This window comes from Diuraphis noxia, unplaced genomic scaffold (assembly GCF_037042655.1).
Source record: "Diuraphis noxia isolate RWA-SAM2 unplaced genomic scaffold, SU_Dnox_SAM2 contig0005, whole genome shotgun sequence".
In the NCBI taxonomy this organism is placed as follows: domain Eukaryota; kingdom Metazoa; phylum Arthropoda; class Insecta; order Hemiptera; family Aphididae; genus Diuraphis; species Diuraphis noxia.
In genome coordinates, this window is record NW_028301715.1 from 14188975 (window position 1) to 14214678 (window position 25704).

General features: G+C 29.8%; 1 long non-coding RNA gene across 1 annotated transcript in view; it reads right to left on the reverse strand.

The window, feature by feature from the left end:
- The window catches only part of LOC149054947 (uncharacterized), a 33257-nt gene extending 8096 nt beyond the window's left edge, over nucleotides 1–25161 (reverse strand). The window contains exons 1-4 of the long non-coding RNA XR_016192130.1: nucleotides 24858–25161; nucleotides 24685–24759; nucleotides 21310–21449; nucleotides 5977–6101 (exon numbers count right to left, since the gene is read on the reverse strand). This is a non-coding gene — a long non-coding RNA (uncharacterized LOC149054947). The remainder of the gene's footprint in view (nucleotides 1–5976; nucleotides 6102–21309; nucleotides 21450–24684; nucleotides 24760–24857) is intronic.
- Nucleotides 25162–25704: the final 543 nt, after the last annotated feature.

The window sequence follows — 25704 nt, forward strand, 5'->3', positions numbered from 1 at the left end:
GGAACACCGAAGTTGTGACTATTATAATAATAACATATAATATCGTCATTGACCATGGCTAGTTACCCTTCGTTTGGTGACGGTCAATAGACAATAATAATACTATACAAAGACACAGAGATGCGTTAATAATGCGCATATATTATTATTATTACAAATACATAATACAAAGACGGAAGAGCCGAGATAAGCGGTGACACAATATACATAGGTAACATTTACAGTGATGTATCTTTTATATACGTCTGTAAAGTGCACTATGTATAGGTATATGTACAGGTACACATGACCTCCAAAAACTTATATGTGGCGTGTATATAAATGGTTATTGCCGCGACGAAAATATAAAAGAAATTAAAAAAATTACGTGTGCACAATGAGTCGACCGAAGGACCCATCCTAGTCTGTTCAGATGCGCTCATTTTTTTTTCACATTCTTCTCCTTTAGATTTTCTTTAAGAAAAAAACAGGTGTTAAATGTTTGTTTGGACAGCGCGTTTTTATAATATCCAAGCATATATTTAACGCTTATATTATTGTTATAATTATATTTTATACAAGTGAATACATAAATGACTCGCGAAAAACGTCTCGTTTACCTATCTATCGAAGTTTTGACAAAAGCTCATACCATCATCAGACATACCTTATAATATAGGTGGTTACCCTAGCTGACATCCCAAGGTCGAAATTTCGATTTAAAAAAATTGTTTGGTACTATGTTAGTTAACTATATTAAGTAACAATTTGTGAACATTAACAATTAACAAATTTTATAACCACTGCACTATTGCATTTACTGATTTATGTTCCCAACGTTGTAGACTGTAAAGTATTAAATTTTAATGGTGGGTATATGTAGATGGTTCTTATTTGTTTTTTCGAAATTATTTATTAGTTATTTATTACTGTATCATTTTAAATTTAAATTAAGTTTTTTTATCAATTAATCGTTTCATATTTAAATACCCTTTCGGTTGAAAATTAAATAGTTCTCAAAAACTTATCCTACGTAATCATTATGTATAATCAATCGTATCAAAAAAAATTCATGAAATGAGACACTTATGAAATAGGTAATTTACTGTTATGTAATTATTAGTCTTATATTTAGGTATACCGTCCATTATACAATAGATATTAACCATATGATTTTTTTTGCATGTTTTTCGCATAAAATTCATTTATTGTACCCATTAGGTACTTTATAAAGCTTGTAAATAATATTAAATATTTATTTAAATAAAAATACACACGTTTATACATTAAGTATCAATTATTACCGCAGCGGTTCCAATAGGCACCGAATTTTAAATATTTGTATAAACTTTAATTCATAGTACGATTTTAAGATATCCGCATGAATGCGGTGTAGGACCTTAAACGCTTGATTTATAAGAGTGCAGTCCAACTAACAGACTAACTACACCCAGAATAATTATAGTTTTTAATTTTTAGAACATTTTGGGTATATGCTTAAATTAAAATGTTAAAATTAATTAAAAGCAAAAAATTTGTGTTTAATGGAATACACATTATATTTTTATAATCTCGCTATACCTAGTATACTTATAAGAGTATATTAAAGTAATCATTAATATGAATTATAGTGGGTAATTTAAGAATTTTCATATTTTTTGGAAATCGCCAGCTTTTGTACATTATTTTATAATTTGAATCCCGAAATTATGCACGCGATATTGTGGGATATGATTAAGTGATACTTGAATTAAATTTATCGTATGTACAAACGTAACCAAAACTAAATGAATCTCGATTAATTTTATGTCAGCTGCAGTGAGTACCAATTTGATGACTACGTGAATTATTATGAACTTTTATGAACTTGGTAAGAAGAGATGGCCACAGCAGACCAAACAACAGTACATCGTCACCTTTATCATAATATGATATACTATTATATAATATGTTTGTGTGTTAAGTATACCCGACACCCGTTGATCGTTATTCATTCATAGCAAAATAAAAGTTTTTTGTCTGTGACAAGGTCTTGATACACGTTGTACAAGCGTAGTTCTCAAATCGTGAATCACGCATTATCTCTTAAAATTAAAGGAATTTTTAAGATATTTTGATTTATAACTATGTATATTTTATAATCAAACGGTTATACCTAACATAAAACATTATTTGATTTAGTTTTAGTTTTAAAACGAAAATAAATAAAAAATCTTTTGATTGGTACGAATCGAAAGTATATTATGTTTACTGTTTGAATTGTCTCAATTGATTCTGTGATCAAAAAAAAAAAAAATCAATAATCGTCAGTAAATATTTGAAAAATTCGTAATGTGAAAATCTGTCATATTGACAAAACTGCTCCATCAGTATAATACGTCGATTCAGCAGGGTAAATACGAGTCTTATGTACACATGATGGTTATAGTCCCATATTGTATTTAAAATCAAATGGGGAAATTTAGTGTAGGTAGTCTAGAATATTAATGCAATTGTTTTGTACCCATATATTCTTACGATATAACATTTTACGACTGCTGCAGATTTACGCTGTTTATTGATCGGTCGTTCAGGAAAAATGGCGAGCAGGAGACGTTTAATAATATTAGGGAACGGTGGAGCGAAGGATTTCACCGCTTTCGTGTTCGACTTGACCACCCCTGCAGTCGAGAGCGTTTTCCCTGTGTATATACGATCCATTATAGGATGACGACGCCGCCATCGTCATGTCGAGGGGACCGGCCGTGAAGATTGCGTCGCGAATAAGTACGCGTGCGCGGTGACCATGGTAGCGGTACATATGGCTGCTGCTGCACCAGGGTTCGGGAATAATTTCGGAAATCATTCGAAAAGATAGCGACCCTTCGGGAACAAAGACAGCGCCGGGCGCCCATAAGGATTCACATCTCCCAAAACGTGAATAAACAACTTTGGCTCCACAGGAACTTTTTGGCGTGTTCGTCGCCAAGATATTTTTCATGGAACGTGTCGAAAGTGCGATATGTAAAAATATTATACGTATAGGGTATAGGTTATAACCTACACGTTAACATAAAACGCAGACAAACGGAAGCGATTCGCTTGGAAACGTTTTTTTTTTTTTTTTTTTTTAAAGGAATGAAAGAGAAAAACAGGGTTTGTGTTTCTTTCCCGCTTTTTTCTTTTTTTTTTTTTAATGATCTGTCACCGCGTTCTCAGCGGCGGAGACTTTAACAATACATCAAGCCCCATCATTACCGTCGTTGTGTTTACGATAATAATAGTTGTATATTATTGTATATATACGCAGCGCGGGCACTCGAAGACCCTGAGAAAATATCGGCACCCAGAGTGAGAAAAAGAGAGAGACGGATAACTATTACACAATATACCTGCAGCACACACGAGTACATGTGTATAGGTACAAGAAGAAAACGGCTAATAAAATAAATATCGTGGCGAGTCGGTTATTATAATGTATTTTTTTTTCGTAACATTGCGAAAGGTTATAACTTATAATGTTTGTCGAGTCAATATTGTGCACATAATATAATACAGCGGCGATTGACAGTAAAGGGGTGAGACGCACTCGTTTTTACGATAATGGGACAAGCGGCGGCGGTTGCACTACTGCACACAACGGGAAACATTAATCTGGGAGAGTCAATATAACATAGGCGATATAGCGCAGGAGACGAACAAAATGGATTATTACAGCTGTCGTCGTCTTTGTCGTTTATTATTATTATTATTATTATTATTGTTTGTATGTATATTATATTAATATATATTGTATATGATCAGAAACACCAGTCGGATTTTTTTCAGATTTGAGCGAAATCGGATCTGACGATGGCGAAGGCGGTGCAGTCCGTCGACGACTGTATCGTAATAATCGACCTAACCTAGCCATTGCCCCGGCTGCGAGAACCCTCCTTATGTGGGGCTCAACTAGCAAAACTTTTCGGACATCAATCATTTTATGCTATGCACACCCCCATCGCCCTTCGACGAGGGTCATGTCTTCCGAAAAGTTTTCCTGGCAAACTTATTGCACTGAGATATTATACTACTTATACCATAACAATAATTGTTGCAGCCCGCAGCAACGCCTAAATCTATAAATAATACCAAACATCCCTTAAATATATATAAGTATACGTTTGTGTACTGTGAATAAGTAATTGTTTTTCTTCCGAAATAGAAAGAGACAGTCAGTGAATAATTATTTTACATATTATCAACCATTTTTTTTTTTTATTGTTATTACTAATTTTAGAATGTTATTTAATCTATATATATTATAATGGTACAATAAGCAGAATGGATATTTTATATTATATTGTGGCTTGAATTATGATTAGTGAAAAACCGCCCAGTTCGACGTGAATTAATTTATTATCAAATATTTTAAAACACTACGATATGTGTTGGTGCTTTGGAACTTTACGATGCTTCAGTTTTTAAGCGAGTAACTGTAGCTCATAGTAGGTAAATTATCACATTATAAAAATGCTCGTATAAATAGGTTAAAAATTAAATTATCAAACGCGTTTTCTATACAAAATTACAGATAAAAAAATGAAATGCATCGTGTACAAACTGGATGCTGATCATGTACGTTTGATGTTCTAATGTAGTTTGATGAAAACATTAATTTTTTGGTATGCATAGCATAACATATATGTATACCTACACAATAATATTATACACCGATGAATAATTCACGTAATAAAAAAATAATAAAAATCGTAATAAAAAAAATCTCGTTATGAATTCATACAGTTTATACTTAATAATTTACATGTTATTTCTGACCGTGATAAACTTAACATATGAGAAGATTATAGTGCATTAACCACCCTTTATATTATGTGTGTTTTCTGAAAATTATAATTAAAAAATAAAACTCATAATAATCATCACATTCGTTTTCATAACAATAATTTGCGACAAAAGAAATCGAATTTAATAAAATATTTTCTGTTCTGGATTTTCAGATAAATCGATTCATCGCTGTTGGTTATAAAATATTGAAGTTATATATAACTACAGTCGTAATCATAGCAAGTACAATAATTTATTAATTGTGGCATGCCATCATCATCATTATATTACAACAACTTTCGTCATGTTCGATCATGAAAAGTAAACCTAAAACCTAACCTAAACGTTATTTTAAATTTTAAAGTTACAATTTAAAAACTTGAGAGATTTTTTCCTATACACCTCATGGACCCCCATACAAAAACTTGTTTGGTGTGTCCAATTTATTATCTTCATAAATATATATTTATACTAAATTACTATTACAATATCAGTATGTTGCACACAATTTTATGACAACCAAAGTATCTCAATAAAAACTGAACAACGAAGGTTTAAAAAAATTCCAAACTGGAATCATAATAGACAAATAATTTATAAATTCGGACTTTTTTGTATTAGCATTAATTAATAGTCTATACCATATTATTATAAAAATCAAGGTTTGAAATATTATTTTTATAACTGGATATTATATTATTTGGTTCGACTATTATTAGCATTAATGCTCAACAGTCTATACAACGTGTACGTGTCTACGTTCATGCACACATCATATTATAGAAAAAATGTCCATTCAAAATTCCAAACGAAAACGAATACATTCTTTTTTAATAAATAAACACCTCATTTATCTATTGGAGGCCGCAATTGTATAGTCCTTGTGGTTTCATATACCACAGTAACACCTAATAATAATTATAAATGTATAACATTGTATCATTAGTATTTAATCGTAACGTCACTCTTCAGTCGTCAGTGATAACGTATTAGTCACCACGCATAATATACTTTTAATAAAACTAGCTGTTATTATTTTATTAATAAACAGGTACAATTTCATATTACATTAATAAATTATGCTGTATTATTATATTTAATTATTATTATTTATACAGGTAATTAATTTAAGCTTTACTTAATTATAGGTAATAACTTAGGTATATAAAAACTGTAAAATGTTAAGCTAACCTTGTAAATTTGAAGCAAAATGTCTTTAAATATCCTGATTGTGTAAGTTTTCCATTAGTGGCATATGGTTTTCACAAGCATTGGTTGTTTTTTTCTTGTTTGCTGCTAAGTTTCTAGTACAACTACTGCAAAATTTAATACAATTTAGTTTTCAAGTATTTTTCAAAGTCTCTAAAAAATAAAAATAAATATTAAGAAGTGTATAGGTACTACCTAGTAAATTTCTTTATATTATTTTTTTTTCAAATCTTTTATTATATAATTTATACGGATAAGGTGTTTTTATGTTTTATTTTAAATGTGAGGCACTCATTATTTCGTAAACTAGCAACACGTTTTTGAATAATAACATGTTTTTTAATTTTAATAATTTCCTAAGCAGAATATATTTGAAATATTTTAATAAATAAAGTCAAATTTCGAATGAAAAGTCAATTACTTACGAGTTTATGATTTATATATAAGTACTTATTTCAAGTGTATAGATGGTTTAGCTATTTATTAAAGTATAGTTGTATAGAAGATTAACAGTTAACTATTGGTACTCCGGTACATCTCCTCTCCAATACATAATCTGAATTTTAAACACGACCTATATCGTACAGGATTTTGATTTTAAAGATTTTATACTACAGTTGTAGTACTTTGTTATTAAAATTTCAAATACATTTGATTTGTATAAGATATTAGATTGCCTTTTAGTTTAATAACGCACCCACCGAAAAAGGTCTTTCTATAAACACATAACATTTAGTATTTTATAGCTGTATAATTTACGTAATAACGAGGTGTACAAGTGGATTAAGAAGATGTCAGAGCAATATTTGTTTTTGTTTTCTCTTAGACCAAAGTGTAACATACATAAATAGCTTTCACTTTAAAACATTATTTATAATTTTTTTATATTCTCATTTGCGCAGATTCATATTTTTTTCAATGTTTTTGAGTAATCTTAGAGTAAGACCCTCATTAAAAAAAATTATAGATGATAATATTTTCGTGAGTATATGACATATCGGTTTTATATTTGTTATTATTATTTGACTTTAAAAATTATTTTTATTTTTTGTAAATTTAAATTATGTTTAAATTGTTTTGAGATGATGATTAGATAAATTGATAAAAACCTTCAAAAATATTATTCTCTATCGTTTTTTTAATGAGGGTCTTACTCTAAGATTACTCAAAAACATTGAAAAAAATATGAATCTACGAAAATGTGTATTGTCTATGTAGCTCGTAGCCTCGTAGGCAAGAAAGTGAAAATAAACAAAGCGCTGATATCAGTGTTTATTTCAGACCTTTTATTCCGGGGCATCGTACATTTTAAAGGGAGTATGCATAATGCCACATGTAATGTACGTAGGATTGTCATACATTTTTCTCCAGGAGAGGGGGTAGTTCTATAGTACCTACATATCAAAGGTATATGTTGAAACATAAAAACGCAACCCTTTTGTGTAGTTATTATTATATATGAATATATTATTATATAAACGTTTGATAAAATATTAGGTATTCAATATAATATTATTGAGAATAACCAGAATGACGCGTACAAAAGTGGTATTTACAGGGACGAAACGTAGGCATGAAGGTGCTATGTTTTGTTTAAAATAAACCTCGAGCTATACAACACATAAGGAACAAGGACGAAGGTCGCGTTTTATATGTACCTATAGAATATAGATACTATATAATATTATATATCATAATACTGTACACAATTAAGTAAGAAGGTGTTCGTAGACATCACACTATACCATAGGGTTGGGAACAGAAAATGCCATGTACAGTGTGAGTAAATTCATATACAATGCTCTTGATAATAGTAAAAAGGTTACAGCGATTTTTCTTGATCTAGAAAAAGCATTTGATACGGTAGGTAAATCACTATGAATTAGTCAACATATTATCGAATTTTGGTTTAAAAAATATAAGTTTAAACTGGTTTAAGAGCTATCTGAAAAACAGAAAACAAATACCAGTTAAAATTAATGACATCATGGGCGAGGTGATGGAAATTAATTGTGGAGTACCACAGGGTAGTGTATTGGGTCCATTATTATTTATCTTATACATAAATTCTATATGTGATATGAAAATTAATGGTCAAATAGTAACATACGCAGATGACACGTGCCTACTATTATATAATTAAAAACATTGAATCCTATCTGGATGTGAAAAAGATAATAATATCTAAAAGAGAAAATAGAGCATTTGATGCTAGAATGGAATATTCTAAAAAGCGTTTGGTCAAAAATTCATAGACTATCTAGGTCCAAAAAACTACAACCAGTTAATATAAAAAAAGAAATATTCTATACAGAAGGGAATATTATAACTACAGGAATGAAAAAAAAAAATCAAAATTGGTTATTTTCAATACTTGATTAAATAATAAGGAAATAAAATTTAACTGTATAATTTTAATATTGGATATAAGTAGGTATTCTATTTGTATGTTTTGATTACTCAATCAGGTATTTATATTAAAATTGTTATATTTCTTAACTCTCTACTATCACCACAAGCATGTGCTTAAAGGTGGTAGATTATATTTTCGTTTTTGTTATTTTAATAATAATAAGCAATTAATAATAAAAAAAAAATACACCTTCTGATATTATACCCAAAGGCGTTCACAGGTGTTGCAGGATGATGGGGGTGTAGAATGAAATTATTCATCAGGAGAGAAACTATAACTATTTATGATTCGTTTTAAAACCATCTCGGTATACTGCAGGGGATACTGACAATCTATAACATTATTAAGCTACTGATACTTAATAAACGTGCTGTGGCGTAAAATTTCGCTTTTTTGGGGGGAGGGGGGTGGTTAATAATTTTTTTAATAGTGTACCTACGCTTAATTTGTATCTATTGAAATTAGATATGCAATACTGTGGGTATAATATAGGTATAACATTTTAGACTTTTTCATCGACCTTCATAAAAATTTAAATTATTGTAAAATGCGTGATAGTTACATCTTAGGCACGTATCTGCATTCATAGGACACAAAGGAGCATTTTTTAATTTTCGGCTATCGATGGATATGACGACGGTATCTACGTTATTATCACAAAAATCATAAAAATATCTAAATCAAGCATAGACATTATTGGCAGATAAAATAATAAAAATTGTCTCTTGCTTATTTGAAAGTGTTTTTATCGATATTTAAATATTTAAGCGATTTGTATGAGCATTTTTGAATTGTGATTATTTACACACTTATTATATAACTTACATCAAAATTGAAAGAAAACAAATACCTAATACCAATAAACCACAGAAAACATTTTTAACTTTAGGTATTATGATAGATCAATTTACTCTAATATTAAAATTAACGAAGCTAAACTTGAACTACTGAGCGTAAATTTTTAATGTCAAGCACTTGTACAGATATAACATAAGCGGTTAACACAACAACACCAAAAACTATTTGGAAGGCGTAGGTAGTGATCGTAACATTTTTTTATTTACTCTTAACATTAAACTCATTAATTACAGAAGATTATCACATACTATAATCACTTAAATGTATTAAATACATTTGAATAAATTTTTTTAATAAATAATATACGATCTGTAAATTATTATTTTTTAGAATAAGTGTGGTATGAATTGGGTGATATAAATAAGACACCCACCAATGATGTATTTTATTTACTGGATATTATAAGTAAGGGTTCATTTAGAGTTATACGGTATGTACTATAATGTATACTACCTACAGCATAGGTAAGCAAATCATCGAAGTGGATTTCCAAGAATATTATTTGAAATTATATCTTTAATGAGAAGGCTGGGTGGTTAGCTTATAGGCGAGATCGGAGTCATCATTAAATATAAAAAATAATCTTTTACATTACTTACGAGTTTACAAAAGTTATGAATATACAACCTATTACAATATTTACAAATAACAATATTCATGCTATTTATATACTCCCATAGTCCCATTCTATTATATAGCGTTAACACGGTTAACTTAGCATAATTATTATAATATCATACATTCATACGTGGTATCACTGATTAAAAATACAAATATTTACAATGAATGGAACTAGACCATACTGCAGCACTCTTTATGCATATTATATATTAACGGTTAACATCTATTAGCCGGGTATAATAATCGTGTACACCTCAAAAAAAAAGGTTCACATAGTGTAGTCAATGGTCTACCACCCTGACTACCCCGTGGCCCATAAGCAAAGCGTACTTACGATACCTACGTACGCGTATTTTTTATTTCACCGAAATCGCCGCTCTCACTCCGAATATTATTATTGTGTGTGATAAAATCATATTATTTATATTTTTTACTTGACAAACAAAACTATAACGTACTACGTTATGGCCTCCGAAACACGCCGTGCAGTGAAAACGAGTTCGTTTCGAATTCTATAGTGTGGAAAAATAAACGTTCGCATTGGTAAAAATCAAAAGCTATTACCACTCATGCGTGCCCGTAGGGGAGTCGTAAAACGAACTGGCGTGCGCGGGCCCACTCGCACACACACGCACACTCGCAGACGTCTTGTTTAACTAGCCACGTGTATTATATTATAATATAATATTATATTGCATTACATCCAGTCGACTTGTAAAAAACGTAGCTATATAGCTCTATGTATATAGTGGTGAGTGGTAAGCGCACAATAGCCCCGAAAAAAATAACCCACGATATTTTAATCATTTGGTTTTCGGCTTTGTTCGACAAATAGAGCAGAGGTGATGGTTGGGGGAGAGGTTCCCGTGAAATAATATACAATATATGATAATAACCACGAGGAGACATAAAATAAAAATTAAACAAACAATAATGTCACGCCGAATTTGTACGTATATAATATAAGCTTTGGTCGAATTTATAATATTTTATACGACTGCAAAATATATGCTATAAAATATATCATCATATGAAAATAGTGGTCAGTTTGTATATCATTCAATATCAACGTCTTAAATACATTCTTTATTTTTTTCATGCTATATATATCTACCATTATGCTGGATAGTGCACTAAAAGCCAAGACTTCTAATAATAAATTTAGTATGAAAATGAATGTTTGCAAGAAAAAAAAAAAAGTTTTTTAAAATGCCGAAAGCTCTAATGATTAAAACACAATAATCCAAATAAATCAGCAGAACATAAAACAATATTGAACGCGTGTATATGTTCAAAATAAAATCGACTGTTTTCAACAGCAAACAAGCACATTGTAGAATATAAAAGCTTCTAGAACGATATAATAAAAACAGGACTAAAGAAACAGTCTTTATAACATCTTTATAAAATTATAGTTACCGCACTTTGTAATAATAATCTTATTTTTATTTTTATCATGTTCGGGCTTTATTCGCTCTGTGTGGTGGTAAGATTCACGAGAGATATGATTTGGAATTATGCCACTTATATACTCTTACATGCAGCCCTATTTGTTATACTTATTACTTATAATAATCAAACAAATCATACCTAAAATAAAATATATTTTTAATTTTTTTGTTTTGAAATCTTGTACTTTTTATAGGCGACTTTTATTTTGGGAAATTGTTGTCCCCGTTAGACATACCTGCAGTATACCAAATGAATGTATTTTTGATATAGGTAGTTTCATCGTCAATGATCGTATGTTATACATGGTAGCTGAAAGTATACCCACGTCTCAAGGCTATAGCAAAAAAAAATCATTCTTTTTAACAAATACCATCCATGCAAATTTTAGAGCAACTCATGCTGGATCGAAGTGGGACCATCATATATCAATTTTAAGTGAATTTGGTGCGAAATATAAGGTTATATACACGATAGTCGGTTTCTAGCACAGTTTATATAAAATGTCGCACAATTCACTGAAGCTTGGCTAACATCCATCATATAATTATGAAATAATAAAAAAAAACTTTAGATCTAACCTCGAAAACTTCCGTGCAAATTCAGTGGTGACTGTACAGAGAACTACATTATGCAACTTACAAAAAAACTATATAGAACTGTACTTAATATATAAAAAAAGGCTACAAGATCTAAATAATGCTACTTATAAAGTCAGTGTCTTATGACTGTGGTATACTTCACCAATAATCAAAATGTGATTTAATTAGTTAATAAAACATTGGCAATAGTACAGTTTGTGATCCGACGACTGGTAAATTTGCCAAGAATAATATTACTCAACAATTTATTGGCCATTTCATTAACTCGTGTCACGTTTACCAAAAATATCTGGAATGGCACCAGTGATTAATTATCATGTAATCATACCGTTACAATGGTGAGGCAAGTATTGGGAACCAAATATTGATTAAGTGTAACAGTCGTAGAATCGCAGCTTATCATAGATGTGCTATGAGTGCTGATAAAACACATAATTACCATAACAATCGCACGCGAAGTCCATGTTTTTATATATCATATTATATGAACAACACGTCAACACGATGTAAAAATTCATAGGTCAACTTATATGAAGGTGGATTATACGGAACGGCCGACCATCGACAAATGGTTGGACATAAAAGGTCTCGGTGTTATATAGTATATATATATATATATATATATCTAGATTCGTAAAGGTTTTGGACCAAAGTTTGCTGATTAATGTTGGGTAAGTACTCTTCGGTATGAAATTACCAGATTTGATAAAATCTATTATTACAATATCTGGTCATTGTCATTTTTGTTGTATACGTGATGCAGTTTCCCGATGGCAAGAAATACATCGTACACATTACAGTGTATATAAATACATACATATGTATTATGTATATATATATATATAACCTAACCTAAAGAAACGTATTTTAAGTGTAAGCTTCTTGGTGGTAAGGGAGGGGGAGGGGGAAAGTCAGACTTTGGTTTTCAGAGGCATACATCGGATTTGTACTTAATATTTAATATTTATAAAAGTATACCCAAAGTTACACAAAATTGGCTATTATTATACATTTTAAGTTTTCTACATTTGATGCAGAGTCTTCTCGATGCAATATAAAGAAATTTAAATTATAATCATAGTGTATTTTTTTTTTTAACCGCAACTACTAACTACTGTATACCTAAATATTCAAAAATACCAAAAACAGCTATTCGTCGTTGTTATAAAGTTTATCAAAAATATTCAATGAATCCATTTGAAAATAATATTTAAAAAAATTTAAATCATTAACTATTCTAAACATACTATTTTGGAAACGATCATGCTTTTGTTGAAACGTTTTTAAAATATGAATAAAAACTAACTTCTGCTATGGTATTTTTTATATCACATTAATATTAGATGTGATCTATAAAAACTCAAAACCATCGATAAGAAAATTAATTTTACTGCGTTATAATTGTATTTTTTTGTTTCAATTTTGGAAATTCAGTATTTGTATTTTAGTACTAATTAATGAGCATATATTATACAGTATAAATAAATACGTATATATATATATATTATCGAGTTGTATATCCATAATGATAAGTGGTTTTTGAATACTTCCCCCCCACGATCCAAAAGACAAAGACACACTTATATTATTATACGTAACTATATAATATATTAATTATATAAAGAATACAAAGAATGTAAATTTGGGTGTTGCGAACTTGTGGCGTTGATAGTAAAAGTTTTCCAAAAATAAAATTAAACGTCAACCACATTAAGTACGTATATATGATATATATACTCACCAATACAATTGACAATAACGGGTATCGTAACGATAATTGAAAAAAAAATGTGAAATGCAATAAGTGTATACCTCTATAGGTTATATATATATATATATATATATATATATATATATGATATATGATATATACACTAAAATAAATACGAGAAAGAAACAGTGCTGCACAGAGATCAGCATTGAAGTATAGAGGATGTCGAGGGAGAGGAGATGGAAGACAAAAGGCCTTAACTGACTTTACTGCAGACATATCTATATATATACATATATGTATTACGTCTCTTGATGGCTATAAGTTGTATCGAATATAAAGTGCGTTTGATGTTAGGGACTGAAAATCAAAATGGCCGTCTCCGTTGGCGTTGGAGGGAGAAAAGCATAGTAAAAATAAGAAGAATAAAGTATCTTTCAATTTTGTTAAAATATTTTGATTCTTCACGTAAGTATAATTTAATAATATGCTATGAGTTTCTTACGTTTTTAGACGTTATATGTATTTTGAACGTAACAATAATAATTAAACGGACGGCAACGTTTTTCTAATTAAGTATAATTTGATTGGAGCAAAAAATAATTGAAGCGCTCGTATATTTTCCTTTAATACATTTTAGATGAATTGAACTTACATTTTAAAAACATGAATTAATTACAAATTTATTGAATTATGTATAACTTTAGAAACGCAAGTCATATTGCATAGGTATACTATTCAAATCGAATAATTAATATTATGATCAACCGATTGATAGTAGGTATACCAAATATTTTTGATAAAAATGATTGCCTGTTGGAATTTAAATATCATACAAATTACACACATCGTAATGCGTATATTCTTTGTGATCGTTGATCGATGATCACCACGGTTCACAGTCATAAAATTAGATAGGATGTAATTTCGGTGGTAATTGCAAAAATGTTCGATACGTTTAACATAACTTAAATAAAAAATCACGAAATTGCTTAATTTATATCAGCTTAATGTTGTAAATTAGTGTGGATTGATAAAAAATATACCAGCTCGGGAAATTTTTTGTTTTCAACAACGCATAACAAACCCAATAGAAGAAATATATTTATACTATAACCGTTTTTTCCTCAACTTAATGCGTTAAAAATGTTCAAATTTAAGTTATAAAACATGGTGATATTGCTATCAGCCAGGTTTGTACTTCGACGTTAAGTTGTCTATTCATCTATCAATCACACACGCATCGTGTTCACCACGATTTTCTATTATACCGAACAGGAAATTTATACACTCACTTTACTGGAAGCTTTTTAGTTTTTGCACCAGTTCACTTATCAATCTGTTGACTATTAGCTATATTACGATATATAAGCATACTGTTCAGATATTCTCATAATTATGAAGGAATATATTTTTTTGAAATACGATAAAACAAGAAATTATTATAATCAGGGCCGGCTTTAGATACGATCGACGAGTACGACGGCACAGGGCGCCAAAATCAGGGGGGCGCACGGTTGTCTATTTGACTCTATATTTAAAAAGAAGGTAAAAGGCACCGAAATAATACTTGCACTGGGACCTGATAGAGATAGAGCCGGCCCTAATTGTAATGATGAACTATAAATACTGTGACAATAATTACGAACTATGATATGAAGATAAGTGGGATATTATTACCTTTATAACAATAATAGAAAATTATGCACACATAATATGTGAAGTTTTTCTTTATTGCAGTGATGTGTAATGAATTCTAAGCACTGCAGTGATCAGTAATATCGTAGGCTTCGAGACCGATATTATTTTGAAACGAGGATAAATACAATCCAGTAAGGTTTTAAATCCAAAAAATATTGGTTGTTATCGGTAAACGGAGAAAAAATACGGTAAATAAGTCCCAGGGTTTTTGTATATTATTATTACTTTGTCAAAGGCTGCTGTAGTGTAAAATGAAAGGTATCCTATATCTTAACATTGTTTAATTTTCGAAACTTCACATATTTTCTTTAAGGAGATCGATGGTGAACAGTTTTTAAGGAGCTTGAATTAAAAAATTGTATGCATGCGGGTCTTCTGTTAATGGGTGCGTTGTAAATGATTATTGAAAGTAAATATTAATGTCCACCACTAATCCCTTTAAGTTACTGTGCAAAACTTACTCTATACAATGTGCATTTGATATACAAAATACAAATGTTAACTTTGCCAAAAGTTTGATATTAATTATCACAATTATAAGTAATAGCGAACGAGAATTTTTTTACAAAAACGAACGTCAAAACTATTTTTAAAACTTTCAGATATTCAATAACATTTACATCTCATAAGAAAATAATTAAACGTATTACACATTTTTTTCCAAAGTTTAAGCGAACTTCAGTATTTTTTTCATTATTATTCATGTCTTTGTAAACTCTATAGAGAATTAGGATCAATTTTAACTTAACGTTAAGGAGCTTTATATTCAATATAAATTGGCATGCCCCTGACTTGTTTTTTAATATAATGTTTTAATTTTGACTGAATATTTTAATATCGGTATGACTTTGCAGTAAATTATTATTTTCAGTTTGTAAGATAGCAATAATAAACATAGTGCTTACGCGTTTAGCAGCTTTGGCGAACTTGAGTTCAGAGAGTGGTCGTTTATAAGTGGTAAGGTATACAGATTCATAACGTACCTACAATAAATGACTAGCGCTAGAATGTCTACCTACACGTGTTTTCGTGTTTTTCATATAATTAAACTCGATTGGTTGTCATGCGTCTACGATTTGACTCATTCTCGATATACTAAAATATTTTTTTATAAAGTTTGATCCATGTGCACATATAATTGCATACTTAAAGTTCTCGAGAATTTATTAGTGGAAAACACTGATTCAACATTTATTTAATCGTTATATAATTATTGTTTATAATTATTATTTTATATGTTAATTTGTCGGAACTGGTGTAGTTGCAGTTGGTTATCCATTTATAGTAATAAAATTTTATTTTTGTAACTATAGCTTCTTATTTCTATACGTAGGTATAAATAATTTCGAATGTTGATATATTCTAAAAATAAGTTTTGCATACTTTAATATTTTTTTATTGCCTATAAATCTAAAAATTTAAAGTATTAAATAGATGCAATAATTATATAGTATAGGTACTGTAATAATAAATATGTACGCATGTATGGAGGAACCCGTACTAATATAGACACATATGTGAACTGCATCACTGCGAAATATTCATTGCGATTTCCCCACAGACCACATGTGGCTTCCCACATCCCGGGGCCGCTGAAATTTTAAATCTTCGAATTGATTAATATGTTAAATCACAGTCCGTTAAAATACTACAATTTTTCAAGGGTCGGTGCGCAGATGAGGTAGAAAAATATTTATACTCATATACAATAGGTACATGTATACGGGCCAAGCGATGCATAAGTATAATATATTATATATAAATTGAATTTTTCGGAGGTTTTTCTTATAAGTGCCAGATAGGTATAAATTACCTACATAATATAAACATTGCTATTATATTAATTATAACAAATATTACTGTGTCTTTTTGTTAAGGCTAAAATTAAAATAATGAAACATGTGTTATATCTTATATAGCGTCATAGCGATTAGTATTATTGTAACGCATATATGCAATCGAATCGTTAATATCGGTTAAATTTTTTTGAAAGGCATAGGACCCACTAGAAATCAAAATAATTATAATAAATTAATAACGTATAATCTAAGTGTTCTAACTTCTAAGTCGCTTACAACAGAGCCAGAATAATATAGGTAGATTCTGATGAGGAACAACTATTTGGTGCATTTTCATATTGAGTACTGTTAATTTTATAATCTAAGCGAAGTCCCGAAATATTTAATTGCATTTCCATGTTGAGTCTAAACTATTATAACATTATATGCACCACAGATTCTATCGACAATAAAAACGAAATATTCATCAAATTCTATCTTAACTTTTATAAAATGTGGTCTAAAATAAATTGTCCAAAGAGAAAATTTCGTTAAAATTATTTTAATACTTTACGAAATAACAAGTGTTCAAAATCACACGGTAAACAGCTGCATCGTATAATATATATATTAGGTAATGTATATCAATAGATGGTTAACATTCGATCGTTTTTCTCGCCGTCTGCCAAAAACGCGTGCACCCCTGACCGTCTCTGAGGGCGATTCGAATTAGTTTTGGGAAATTTTTCCTCCCACGCGCACACAACAGCAGAGCAGCCACAGCATCGACCTCTCCGCCCTCTATATCTCTGGGGAGACCGAAATTCGCACAAAAGACTCAACTATTCGTTTTATGTACTTATTACTATTATTATTATTATTATTACTATTATGTTGCATAGACAACGGTGCGGCCCGCGATTAGTCACATCACAGCGTCGTTGGCGTTGGCAGGAGGGGTGATAGACTCTAGTGTGAAGGGGGTTGAAGGAGAGGGGTGGGCGAGCACAATTCGCTTCAACCCCACGGCGACCATTGTTATAGCGCATATATAGGTCTGAATGACTCATCGACGCGGCGCGGTGACGCATCTGTCACGTCCACATACTATATTATTGTACACTAACTGCAGTCCTAGACGACGAGTAATATTATTATTATTTCATGGCATTTAGTCAGTACCTTATTCATTATAATTATTATCATTCAAAGCTACAATGGGTAGGGCATAGACAATGTGACTAATTGGACAAGTCAAAAAAATCGAATTATATTTTAAAATTTTTAAGCGCTTTTTATTATTAATAGATATACAAACGGGATACCATTGATGATGTTAACGACAATCAGGTTAACACAATGTATTACACACAATAATTTTTCAGCAGAGATTTACTGATAATCACTTAAAACCTATAACTACAGTACGATAAACCATAAAGAATTTTTTTTTAAATTTGGTTCCAAAAAATGCGTATTGTCGATCGTCTAAGCTACACGATATTATGTATAACCATAATATGCTAATAATATAATTTTCCCAGTACAAGCATTTTGTGCAAATAATTTCAAGTTTAATATATCGAATGAAGGCAATTGAACGTATCGTCTTATTCTTACTGATTTCGTTGATCGCCAATCGGAAATCGTATGTGTATTGTGTTTAGGTTATTTAAAATGGAGAAACCTGCAAGTCGGATCTCAGAAAATCGGCTTTTCTTTCATCTATTTTTATATAAGCTTACTATAATGGATTACAATGTATTCCAAAAAGCACCTAAGTCAACATTTAAACTTTGGATTCCAGTAAACGATGGACCTATGACATAGGCTCTTTATAATATCATAATATTATGGTTTATTAATTATTATAGTGTTATTTAATATAACAATATGTTCTCTGTACAGTTTCCATCTATTTTGCATTAAGTCGTTTTTTTTCTTTTTGTGGCTTGGTGCGCAAAGATGCACGGATGGTGGATTGAAAACCATAAGTATATAAATATAATTATTATCATACCTGGCTCTATATTACCTATACATATCATGCGGCGATACAAGATGCATGGAACAAAAATCGTTTTCCCGAGAACTTGACCGAGTACAGAGGATCTATTTATTGCGGTGTATACGCGTACGTTATAGTAAGACGTTATAATATTATAGTATGCATATTACGTCTGCAATGCCGCGCTACATATTAATATTATACATGCATATCCTACATATATAGGTGTAGAGGTGTCTCTACATAAGCTGAATTGAAAGCAAATTTATTGTCGTCCGAAACTGCTTAAATCGTATATTAAAACGCGCACACGCACCGAACTCTGTGCCAAATAATAATATTTATTAAACACGCGAAAAACGACGGCGTCGGAGCTACTGACATCATTAATATTAAACGTATCATATTAAATGCATGCAATGCGCGTGTATGTATTATGTATGTACGAAATAATATATTGTTATTATTATATTATGTACAGTGCGTAGTAGTAAGTGACAACAAGCTTTATGTGTAAATGACGGATAATAATTATTCGGTGCCCAGTGGCGTCTTGCTGTTGCAGTAATATAATAATATGTTATGTAATGTATATTATAACATGCAGCTGGACCGCACGCGAATCTTGCAAGGTAAATAATGTATTGTATTGTTATTGGGTGGCATGCGCATATTATATAGGTATACTATGACATATATATTATTATAAGTCGCGCTTGCATTTAAGAATTACTGCATTAGCAGCGAAACAATTAAAAAATATTATTATTGAAACACCGCCAAAGTTATCAATGTTACATAATTTTCATTTTATTTGTTTAAATATATATAGACTATTGATAGCACCCGAAAACTTTCTGAACTCCCAATATGGGACTCACTCATCCATCCCTCCCGATCAATTGAGTCAAATAAATATCACTACAATATAATACATACGAGTATATTAAATTATGTTTAAAATATGCACATGCGCAAAAGTACCATGACTAGCTTCGAATAACGATGAGTTTCTCTGGGAATAGTCCCTAGACTCTACAGAAATTTATAAGTTAAATTTAAAGTATAAAATATCTCAAAAGCGCCAAAATTTACTGAGTGGGTGAAAATAGACTATCGTAGTTAATAAATAACAAATATATAACCTTAGCTTAAGTATATATACATATATGTATATGTAATGTAATGGTGCAGAACGTGAACCAAAAAAAAGAATAAATGTATATTATAGGTCCATAAGCGTGCGCACGGGGGAGGCAGGGGAGGCGGTTGCCTCCCCTGCGAGATTTTCCTCTACACCAAAATATAATATTATACCTACCAATTGGAGAAAATCGGGTGGGTGGATTGGAGTCTGGACCTCCTTAGCTAAAATATTGCCTCCCCTGCCAAGAATACCTACGCACGCTTATGTATAGGTCTATGATGTACACTGATCGCCCATAGGGCGTAGACCATATTATAAGAGTGGCAAATTTGTGTAAAGGATTAAAGCAATGTAATGAATAAATATTAATATTATTAAATCCAATGATCAATGGACATGGATCTTATGAGGCATATTAACAATTTACAGTCTTGGCGTGATAAGATAGGTTTATCGAATAAATGCATATTATTGTAATAATAATATATATAATAAACTAAAAATGCATCGAAAATAGGAAAATCACAAAATTATATTAGCTATATATTATATAGCTAATAGGTGTATAATAGGTACAGTAGGTACACGCCAGTTATATAATATAGTTACATCGCATTCCATTATTTCAATAATATAAATATTCGGTGTTTTAAAAAAGTTTCACGCGCGGTTCGTTAACACAAATATTTTTCCTCCGATCCCTCACGACTTTAGTGTACATAATATATTATTATTATAATCAGTGACAGCAAATTCATAATATATACAAAAAAAAATTGAGGAACAAAACGGTATATTCTATTGTTGACTTTTGTGGTAAACCAAAATCATATTAAAGAAGTGATGATATTCACCAGTTCGCACATATAGTTTTAGTACAGATGTGGAGTATAAAAAATTTACATTATAATATTATATTGTAAGTACCTATACAAAACTGTATAAACTAAGTATAGTAGGTATTTAAATCAGGATTTATTGTCCTTTTGTGAAATTGGGTTATAAAATTAATTATGTACTAACTCACCTAAATAATAAGATGTCGCGATATTTATTCTTCAGCCGCAGTTCGTACTGCCCCTATCTAATATTGATCCGTCTGCAGCAGGTACCTGTCGTCTTTACGTATCATAAATATTATTTCACAGACGAATTTCTGTTGAACTTCTGTAAACATTAATAATTATGAATAAAACGTAAATTGCATAATTGAATGAGATCTTTATTGTGACTAAGTTACATTATTTACATAGGTATGCATACCGTAATTATAGGGATGAAGTAATAAGGATGAAACTAGGGAAACTTATTTCAATCATTTTGATCTAGTACCTATATAGATAGTTTTTGTTGCAAGCATTATTTTCTTACATGTTTCACAACTTGAGTCCTAATTTTCATCAATAAATAACCGTTTTTAATTTTTTTTTATATATTGTATTTTACTCTGTTTTATCCATACGGTTTGAAAAAATTGCTATTTATTGAAATGGCAGTATTATATAATATTCTATAAGAACTTAAATTTAATTTTTAAATGGAAAAGTTAATGGATAATATAAAAATGAACAATTTTATATGAAATTTAGGTAATAATAATTATTATTCTTAAAAATACACGCATAAATTAATAATAAAATGTGTTTTGTTGGGTGCAAAGTATATCACAACGTCATGGTGAAAACTGAAAACAACTGTTATTCGTTTTAATGATAAAAATATTTGTAATACATAAATGTTATGGATATAATATGCCATTTTATGATAATCAGTGATAAAATACTTGTCAAAAGGTTTAAAGTTTAAGCAGATATATCAGCCGTACCTTGGTTTTGATTACCTGTATAGCCTACCTCCATCTTACTTACAAATCATGCGTAGAACACATAACATTTATACTGGCCTATCACTGCTGCCCATTTATCTATTATTATATATAACACAACTCGAATAATATCGTATCTGTATTCTGTATAGTATACACTTATATAGTGTTATTTAAAAAAATTACCTTTGTGTTTTTTATTTCATATTTTATTAAGAAATCTATTCTTTCATCATTTCTATAGACGTCTCCGTTCCTCCTTTTCAGCTTATTATAATGAAAAATAACATATTATTATACACTGAACGTGCGCGCGCGCTCATCGCAATAATGTATTTCTAATTGCAGACGTCCAAAGGAAAGTCGGAAAGTACATATTACGTATCTAACATTGTGCCATTTATTGTTATTGTTTTACATTGTGAACTTACACTGAACAGATGCTGTGGAAAATCACTACACCGTAAATAATTTAGTTCGAATAAAACACAATGACAAGATATTTATTATGCATTCATTTAAATACCATTAAATTATTTATACATTTTATACGTTTATTATTATAAAAGTATTTTTTAAAAAAAAATTATATTTTAAATTGTTTATTTTTATATTCATTCGTTTTTAAGATTAAAATTTAATTTTTGATTACAGAAAAAACAATTTTATTATTAACAATAATAAATAACATATTATAATAAAATATAAATTAATTCAATTTCAATTTTCAATAAACATCTACAAAGTTTTCTCTTGTTTATGCATATTTTTTAACTTTCTGTAACTAGCCTTTGCTGTCCATGTTTTTTTGTGATCAATAAAATAAAAAGTTTTCTCTATACACATTAATACAATTATCTACATATATAATTTTAAATCATATTGCAAATAAGTCTATATTATAATATTATTAGATTCATAATAAAATAATTAACATTTAAAAAATACTTGGTGTATTGACACAATTCATTTGATTAAAAAAAAATAATAAAATAAACTCGTGTATCAATATTCATATATTATTATTTGTTATACTAAAATTTATAGTTATCATAAACATCTAAGTACTGACTACTGGCCGGGACATTTAGGTATTAATGATTGAATAGCTTATGCATATAATAAAATCATCCTATTTTTTGAAAAACCATCTTATATCTGTTGTTCATATAAAAAATTATCTTCATTAATTTGGAGTAAAATTTTTTAATTGTTTGTGACAGAAACACATTATTACACAACCACTTAAATTTTAATACACGTATGAATAAATAAATTAAATTTTTAATCGAAATAAATATATAGGTAGGTACTTGGTTCCTACTTACTTACCTAAATCAATTTTTTAAATTAATTTAATTATTTTCAATTTTGTTATACTTTTTAAGTTTTAGACTTTTTAGTGACTATAATTTTCCATTTATGTACTCGTGAAATTAAAAAAAAAAGTCATATTGAAGTTGAATTTGCATTGAGTGATACTTATTACTGTGCCTATACTCGAATATTGTAGTAGAGTGTTCTTTAGTTCACAAAGCAACTATCATATTATTTACGTTATGACCTGGAATAGTATTTACCATCAATATTAAATTAGAATAGCTTCCAATACATCTTCAGCTTCAATCACTCTAATACCTACTCAGGAAAATGTTTAAAATGAATGGTTTAGGTATATAGGCGTATAGCATAATAATAATCGTGAAATTGAATGATAAATAAAAAAATAAATAATTTTGAACTTTGAACTCTAATATCATGAATACATTTCGCCGGGACATTCGGTAAGTCCAAAGTGACATCAAGAACGAAGTTTTAACTACCGTTGATATATATATATATATATATATATATATATATATGTATTATGAGGTTCAATTGAACCCACACTAGCTGAGTCTATATGGCACTAGAAACGAAAAAAATATCAAACGATAGCGTTAAACAAATCACCGCGGATAGAATCGTATCGACGACTTTGGTTTAGGGTTGTATACTACGACAAGAATAAGTAATAATATCAAACAGTCGTATTATAAGTTACGACTTATGCATGGTTATGACACTTTCCAATATTGTTATATATAGGTACATGGAAATTGATTTAATATATTGCATCTAATTTAATGCATGCATTCTACATTGTCTAAAAATTCTCTTGGGTGTGCGCTTTGTGTATACAATGGCAATATATAATAATCACTAGGTATATTACCTAGCTGTATATACTATATATGTGGTAACAAAACGATAATAATAATTATTATTATTATTATTGCGATTGCAATTGATTTATGCGTGTGGTTGTGGTCAGCACAAATTATTAATCCGGTTAAAATGCAGCTCATATATTTTAGAACAACATTTAAAGGGTATAAATATTATTAGGAACCCATAGTTAAGTTCACGGCGACAATCATTTCTATATTTAAAATGATAGAACAATGGTGACAATTACAATTATTTAATATGGGTGATGGTGATGACGTTCATATAAAAATGGGTTTCTGTGTTTCTTAACAATTATTATAATTACTAAAATATACATTCATTATAATAATATAATTCATTACATACCATTCTTGTATGATGAGTATATCAAAATGAATGAAATAGTTTTCAACCATCATGCGCAACATGCCAACATTACACCTATAATTAGAACAGACACAGTCCAATTATTAATTATCATTGTTGTTTGGTTATCTATTAAATCATTTAAAACAATTTTTTATCAATTTCTAACTCACACATAATCGTTAATGCAAACGTTGCAGTTTGATTTTTAAGATATTCAGCTAATAAGACGCGACTTAAAAAAGCAATATACATAATAATACACACAAAATGAACGCCGATACAATAACTTTGATAAAAACAATCATATAATCGAAAAAAGAAAAATATTTTTGCAGGTGAAACCATGATAATTTTATTAGACTAAACCGCAATATTAGCAACGACCTACAATTAAGTAAATGTTTAATGACTTTTATTCGGTCTAAAATATAACTTTTAGACATAATGTTTCGACCGAGAGAACTGTCAATTTTATTGTTTGTCATGACTAAATGATGAGTTCCACTTTCCAGTCACTTAAAGCGTGAGCGAACACTTTGCAGGTCCACCACCACAGCAACCAACTGGTGAATTTGTATTAAGAAAATGTTGCCAACATCGAGACGAAAAAATAATAATTGTGGGTGTATAAGTTTCTAAGGCGGGAAGTTCTACTACATCGTCCAAGTCGCCTCTGTCATGAAAGAAAAACAAATATTTTTTCAAAGTTCACCTATTCAATATACGCATTGTCTCCATTTACATTAAAAAAAACACACACACACACACTAACAAAATCCAATATAATATTATTCTGTTCCAAACGGAATTTCGACATGCGTGGTTGGCACCCCGTGTTTGGTCGACATAAACATCGGTAACGCTCGATTTGGACCAGCCATTACCGGGAAGTTAACCTGTTACGATATGATCAAATGAAAAATTTTACAACGGATTCGTGAGAATAACACGAATAAGACAGCCGATAGTGGATGACGGCGGCGGCGGAAGCTTTTCGCCGAACAACGTGCCCGATGC